Source organism: Schistocerca americana, chromosome X (assembly GCF_021461395.2).
Source record: "Schistocerca americana isolate TAMUIC-IGC-003095 chromosome X, iqSchAmer2.1, whole genome shotgun sequence".
Lineage (NCBI taxonomy): Eukaryota > Metazoa > Arthropoda > Insecta > Orthoptera > Acrididae > Schistocerca > Schistocerca americana.
The window spans coordinates 755,882,661-755,890,374 of record NC_060130.1 but is presented as its reverse complement, the minus strand read 5'-3'; positions in this window follow the sequence as shown (position 1 = coordinate 755,890,374).

Genomic DNA, 7,714 nt, shown 5'->3' with positions numbered 1-7,714 from the left:
ACACAATAGTTGGCTTTACCTTACTTCCAACTCTTGCACAATAATCACCTGCTGCCTGAAAACATAAGCAACATTAGTCAGTTTGAATCTTCACTCCCTATTCCTTAAAGTCAGTGTCTGTACTGAAAATTCTATCCATATAGTAGAGATGGTGAAAGAAAACCCCTGACAGATACAGTGGGCATGGTGGGGCTACTTCATATCCCTACCTCCATCAGTCACCAAACATGATTTGGTGTACATATCTAAAGCAATTCCTGTGTTGCTGCAGCTCTGTAGAAGACTGCTGTTTCACCTGCAACCATTGTGCTTCATAGTTTAAAGCTGGCAGGGATCTTCTTTTGCCAACTCTACTATAGAAGTTGTTCTCAGCTTCCAGTGGCTGGAGTATATACTGGTGACAGAAGTTCACTCATCAATCAGAGCACATGACACTAAACAGACACTCTTAAACAGAATTACAGAATTACCTATAAACACCTGAAAAAACCAGCCCCTTTCTTTCTAGACATCCTTGATACTCTATAATATCATCCTTTGTACAGGCTACTAGCCTGAACTCTGGAAATTCCCCCAAATCACACTTTTCCATAAACACAATAAACCTCTTAGAAACACACGTTCTTACTGTCCCATCACCCTCACCTTTTTGCTCAGCACATAGTTATAAACACCATCCCTAGTGTAGCATACATCTCAACATTTCCTTCCCCCTGGTGAACAACTCTGTACCTCTCCCATCTGCTTAATACTAGAGAAGCATACAATTTTCTATCCCTTGGGTTTATGGAATCCTACAATTGTGTATAGCATTCCAAACCCTTCAAAATTCCAGTCAGTAATAATAGGACAAACTACCCTTAGCTGTTGCCTTCTATAGTTTTGCCTAAAAATTTACATCTACACCTATACTCTTCAAATGACCTTACAGTGTGTGGCCATTATCTCTTCCTCATTCAATAAAAATTGGTTTTTGGGAAGAACAACTATCAGTAACCCTCTGTGTGAGATCTAATTTCTCTGACAGTCTCATTATGATCATTTTATTTTATTAGTTGTCTGTCGGAACAAGTAATATACTGAAGGACACTTGTGGAATGTACTCTCTAGAAATAGTAAACCTCTTAATGATGCACAATGATTATCTCATAGAGCCTGCCACTGGAGTTTCTTGGCCATCTGCATAATGCTCTCTCATTTACTAATCATCCCATGACAAACCACTCTTCTCTGGGTCTCTTCTATTAATACAACTGACAAGCAAGAATCAGTCAAACAAGTGTTTTTTAAGCCAAATAATGGATGAATTGTTGTTGTTGTTGTGGTCTTCAGTCCTGAGACTCGTTTGATGCAGCTCTCCATGCTACTCTATCCTGTGCAAGCTTCTTCATCTCCCAGTACTTACTGCAACTTACATCCTTCTCAATCTGCTTAGTGTATTCATCTCTTGGTCTCCCTCTACAATTTTTACCCTCCACGCTGCCCTCCAATACTAAATTTGTGATCCCTTGACGCCTCAGAACATGTCCTACCAACCGGTCCCTTCTTCTTGTCAAGTTGTGCCACAAACTCCTCTTCTCCCCGATTCTGTTCAATACCTCCTCATTACAGGTAGTTATGTGATCTACCCATCTAATCTTCAGCATTCTTCCGTAGCACCACATTTCGAAAGCTTCTATTCTCTTCTTGTCCAAACTAGTTATCGTCCATGTTTCACTTCCATACATGGCTACACTCCATACAAATACTTTCAGAAACAACTTCCTGACACTTAAGTCTATACTCGATGTTAACAAATTTCTCTTCTTCAGAAACGCTTTCCTTGCCATTGCCAGTCTATATTTTATATCCTCTCTACTTTGACCATCATCAGTTATTTTGCTCCCCAAATAGCAAATCTCCTTTACTACTTTAACCGTCTCATCTCCTAATCTAATTCCCTCAGCATCACCCAACTTAATTCGACTACATTCCATTATCCTCGTTTTGCTTTTGTTGATGTTCATCTTATATCCTCCTTTCAAGACACTGTCCATTCCGTTCAACTGCTCTTCCAAGTCCTTTGCTGTCTCTGACAGAATTACAATGTCATCAGCGAACCTCAAAGTTTTTATTTCTTCTCCATGGATTTCAATACCTACTCTGAATTTTTCTTTTGTTTCCTTTACTGCTTGCTCAATATACAGATTGAATAACATCGGGGAAATGCTACAACCCTGTCTCACTCCCTTCCAACCACTGATTCCCTTTCATGTCCCTCGACTCTTATAACTACCATCTGGTTTCCGTACAAATTATAAATAGCCTTTTGCTCCCTGTATTTTACCCCTGCCACCTTTAGAATTTGAAAGAGAGTATTCCAGTCAACAATGTCAAAAGCTTTCTCTAAGTCTACAAATGCTGGAAACGTAGGCTTCCCTTTCCTTAATATTTCTTCTAAGATAAGTCGTAAGGTCAGTATTGCCTCACGTGTTCCAACATTTCTACGGAATCCAAACTGATTTTCCCCGAGGTCCGCTTCTACCAGTTTTTCCATTCGTCTGTAAAGAATTCGTGTTATTATTTTGCAGCTGTGACTTATTAAACTTATAGTTTGGTAATTTTCACATCTGTCAACACCTGCTTTTTTGGGATCGGAATTATTATATTCTTCTTGAAGTCTGAGGGTATTTCGCCTGTCTCATACATCTTGCTCACCAGATGGTAGAGTTTTGTCAGGACTGGCTCTCCCAAGGCCGTCAGTAGTTCTAATGGAATGTTGTCTACTCCCGGGATGAATTACATTTCCTTAATAATCTTCCAGTGACTCTCAGCCAAATATTTGCTTTTCCTCTACCTTTTTTTATGTGTTCATCCAAGTTAAGATCAATGTGGATTGTTAATTCTAGGTATTTGACAGTTGTTACTGTTACCAGTGACATATTTTCAATAATGTAACCAAACAGTAATGGACCTCTTAACCTGTTTATTTGCAATACTTTACCAGCCACTGTACCAACTGCTGATCCACTGCAGATGTTCATCCAGTTTGCTACGTTCTTCTCAAGTTGTGATATTGCTGTAGACAGCATTGTCATCTGCTAACAACTTCATGGAGTTTCTGACAGAAATTACTACTTTGTATATGCTGTAAACAGTAGCAGCCCTATCACACTTCCTAGTTGTCCCCCAGAATTACCTTCACGTCTCTCATCTCATTCAGTTAAGAAGGATGTGTTGAGCTCTATCTGCTTGTAAGTCCTACATCTAGTCACAAGTGGTTTGATACCTGATAATCTCGTATTTTGTTCAATAAATAATAGAGCAGAATTGTTTTGAATGCCTTCTGGGAGTCAAGGAACATGACAATAATCTGGGCATTATTGTCTGTGTTTGTACCTCATGGATGATCAGAGTAAACTGAGTTCCAGAAGCTCTCTTAAGCCGGCCGAAGTGGCCGCGCGGTTCTGGCGCTGCAGTCTGGAACCGCGAGACCGCTACGGTCGCAGGTTCGAATCCTGCCTCGGGCATGGATGTGTGTGATGTCCTCAGGTTAGTTAGGTTTAACTAGTTCTAAGTTCTAGGGGACTAATGACCTCAGCAGTTGAGTCCCATAGTGCTCAGAGCCATTTGAACCATTTGAAGCTCTCTTAAAAATCCATATTGATTTTCATTCTCTAGGAATGTTACATGCATGAACATAAAACATTTCATAAATGTGTAAGAGATTGAAGACAGTGATATAGGCCTATAATGATGTCCATCTGTCTGACGACCCTTCTTGAAAATGGAAATGACCTGTACTTTTTCTCCAACCACTTGGACCTTTCTTTGCTCAAACACTCCATGATAAGCTGCTACTAGAAAGGGAGCAAGTTTGTTCCCATATTCTGTGTATAACCCTACAGGTATCACATCAGGTCCAGGCACCCTAGAACTGTCTAGCAATTTTAGTTGATTGTCCATTTCATTATCACTTTTCTCACTTCAACAGCGAAACAACAGGAAAGGAGCCAATTCAGTATTTTAACTCTCTGTCTATCATCTTATGTTTCATTTCCAGTATGATCACTGAATGACTGAAAAGATTATTTCCATCTGTTTACTGATCTTATGCAAGACAAAATTATCTTAGGATTGTAGGTCACACCACTTGGCAAAATTTTACATTATAACTAATTGCATTTCTTTTCTTTCCATCTAGTTTTTGCTTCTTTCTACTTTTGTCCATTAACAAGGCTTTGACTTGATGAATCTCTCTATGCTATCATATACACATTAATTTTTCAACATAACTATTTAACAGTGGTAGGTGGTTTTCATTCTTCACTTCCTTACTTAGTTAATATTGGCTGAAAATGTTTTGTACAATACTCATGAATTTTATTGGTTTGTACTTAACTTCTTAAACCCCTGAGCTGAATATTTAGTATTGAGAGCTAAGGTACTCTGTAATTTAATAATGTATGGCAAGTTCTGGTTGAGAATTAGGAATTATTTAGGAACAAAGGAGACAACTCACTGAAAGGCAGAAGTGCTGCGCTGTCGATAGGTCCAAAAACAAAAGGTAGAGGGTGGGGTGAGGCGTGGAGAGAGGCAGGAGGTAGGGAGAGGTTTGGGCGGAGGTGTTTAGCAGCTCATGGGAGAGTGGGGAGCTGTATGTGAGCTAGCTAGGGTGCAGGTAGAGGGGTTAGGAGGCAGACAGCAGGGCACATGGTTTCACAGACAAAGGCATGATACAGCAGCACACAACACAAGAATTGCGTGGGGGTACTGAGGCTGGGGTTGGTGCACACACACACACACACACACACACACACACACACACACACACACACACACACACACACACACGATTCAGTGGGGGGGGGGGGGGGGGGGGTGGCAGCGAGATACATTAGGTTTAGGCCATTGAAGTTATGGGAATGAAGGCTGCACTCTAAGGATATCTCCCATCTGTGCAGCTCCGAAAAGCTTGTGGTGGTGGGGATAATCCAAATGATATATATAGGTTGTGAAGCAGCTATTGAAATCTTGCATGTTGTGTTCTGCTGCATGTTGTGCCACTGGGTGGTCCATCTTGTTCTTGGCAACAGCTTGGCAGTGGCCATTAATTCTAGCTGACATCTGGTTGGTTATCATCAAAATGTAAAATGCTGTGCAGTGGTTGCAGCAGAGTTAGTATATAACATGGTAACTTTTATAGGTGGCCAGATCTCTGATGCGGTAGAATAAGCCTGTGATGTCACAAGAGTAGGTGGTCCTGGGTGGTGGATGGGGCAGGTCTTCCACCCGAGTCTTCCACAAGGGTGTATGATCCCTGTGGCAAGGGACTAGGAGTGGGAGTGGCATAGGGATGGACTAGGAGGTTGTGAAGGTCAGGTGGGTGTTGGAACACCACTTTGGGAGGGAATAGAAGTATCTTGAGTAGGATGTCCCTCATTTCAGTGCATGATGATTGATAATCAAAGCCCAGACAAAGGATATGGTTCAATTGTTCCAGTCCCAGGTGATATTGGGTGACAAGGGGCTGCTTCTCTATGTTCGTTTCTTGGGATGGATGCAAGAATCAGGGGTGTGTGGAGATATGGAAAGGGAGATGTGTTTGTGAATTGGGTATGGAGGGTACTGCCTGTCTGTGAAGGGCTTTGTAAGGCCTTCAGGGTGAGGGAGTTCTCATCATTGCAGATACATCTACCACTGGTACCCAGAGTGTATGGGAGGGATTTATTGGTGTGAAAGGGGTGGCAGCTGCCAAAGTGAGGGTACTGTTGGTGATTGGTGGACTTGATGTGGACTGAGATGTGGAGAGGAGATCGACATCTAGGAATGTTGCACAATAAGTGGAGGAGGACCAGGTGAAGTGGATGATAGAGAAGGCATTAAGGTTGTGGATGAATGAGGATAAGGTGTCCTGACCTTGGGTCTAGATTATAAGGGTGTCATCAATAAACCTGAACCAGATCATTGGTTTAGGGTCTTAGGAAGCTAGGAATGTTTCCTCTACATGGCCCATGAAGAGGTTGGCATAGGATAGTCCCATGTAGGTGCTCATGGATGTGCTATGAATTTATTTGTATACCTTCCCTTCAAAGGTGAAGTAGTTATGAGTTGGGATGTGGGTGGTTAGGTGCACAAGGAATGAAGTGGTTGGTTTGGAATCTGCAGAGGTAGTGTTCAATCACAGCAAGGCCATGGGTATGAGTGGTGTTAGTGTATAAGGAGGTTGCATCAACAGTGATGAGTGGGGACCCAGAAGGTAAGAATGTGGAGATGGTGGAGAGCCAGTGCAGGAAGTGGTTGGTATCTTTAATGTAGGGGGCTAGGTTTTGGACAATTGGTTGCAGATGTTGGTCAACAAGGGCCAAGATTCTTTTGGCGGGGACACTGTAACCAGCCAGAAAGGGATGTCCAGGATTGCTAGGTTTGTGGATTTTGGGGAGCATGTAGAAGTTGGGTGTGTGGGCTGTTGTTGGGGTGAGTAGGGAGATGGATTCAGGGGAGAGGTTCTAGGAAGGGTCTGGGGATTTCAGCAGAGATTGGAGGTTATGTTGGACTTCTGGGATTATACTCTCCAGGGGCCAGGGAAGAGCTGGAAGTCAACTGAGCATAATGTAGGGAGACAGGCATGAGCATGTGAATGTATGTGTGTGTGTGTGTGTGTGTGTGTGTGTGTGTGTGTGTGTGTGTACGCATGCATGTTTTTCCTACAAGCTTGTAAAAGGAAATTCATTACAAAAGGCAGCAAAGCTCTTTACTTTTTGTTTGTGGTGGACCTATTGATGATGCAGCACTTTTGCCTTTCAGTGAGCTGTCTCCTTTATTCCTAAATAATTCCTAATTCTCAACCAGAACTTTCTATACAATATTACAATCCTAGTGGCTCCCTTCCATTCAAACCTTGTGTCATCCGACCTTTGTTATTGTTTCCTCTATCTAGCCACCCTCTCTTGTCCATCCATTTCTTTTTCTCTTACTTTCTTCCCTCCCACATTTATGACACATCCCGTAATGGTTGCGACATATGTGGTGGCATGGGACTTTTGTTACACTCTGTAGATGATGAATGTCATCATCTGCACCCTAGTTACCACGTACTGCGTACTAGTGCTTGGCAACCTCCCTCTGTGGGACTAAATAGTTCAATGGATACATACTGAGACTAGAGATGTGGATTTCAAGTGGCATATATAACTGAATTTTACCAAAAATCATCTACTCTTGTTCCACCAACATTGTCACCTAGTACAATTTCACCAACTAAGAACAAAAAACAACACGTTTCATCAATGGAGTGGAGAAATTAAATACTTCAGGCATGTAAAATTCCTAGGGGTAGAACTTAATGATGACATGTAATGGAAAATATAGATGAGACAATTAGAAAAGTACATATAATGAATGACTCTAACACTCTGAAGAACCAAAGAAACTGGTACACCTGCTTAATATCATGTAGAGTCCCCACAAGCATGCAGAAGTGCCACAACACAACATGGCATGGACTCGACTAATGTCTGAAGTAATGCTGGAGGGAACTGACACTATGAATCCTGCAGGGCTGTCTATAAATTCGTAAGAGTATGAGGGGGTGTAGATCTTTTCTGAACAGCGCATTGCAAGGCATCCCAGATATGCTCAATAATGTTCATATTTGGGGAGTTTGGTGACCAGCAGTGTTTAAACTCAGAAAAGGTTTACTGTAGCAATTCTGTATGTGTACTATGTCACATTG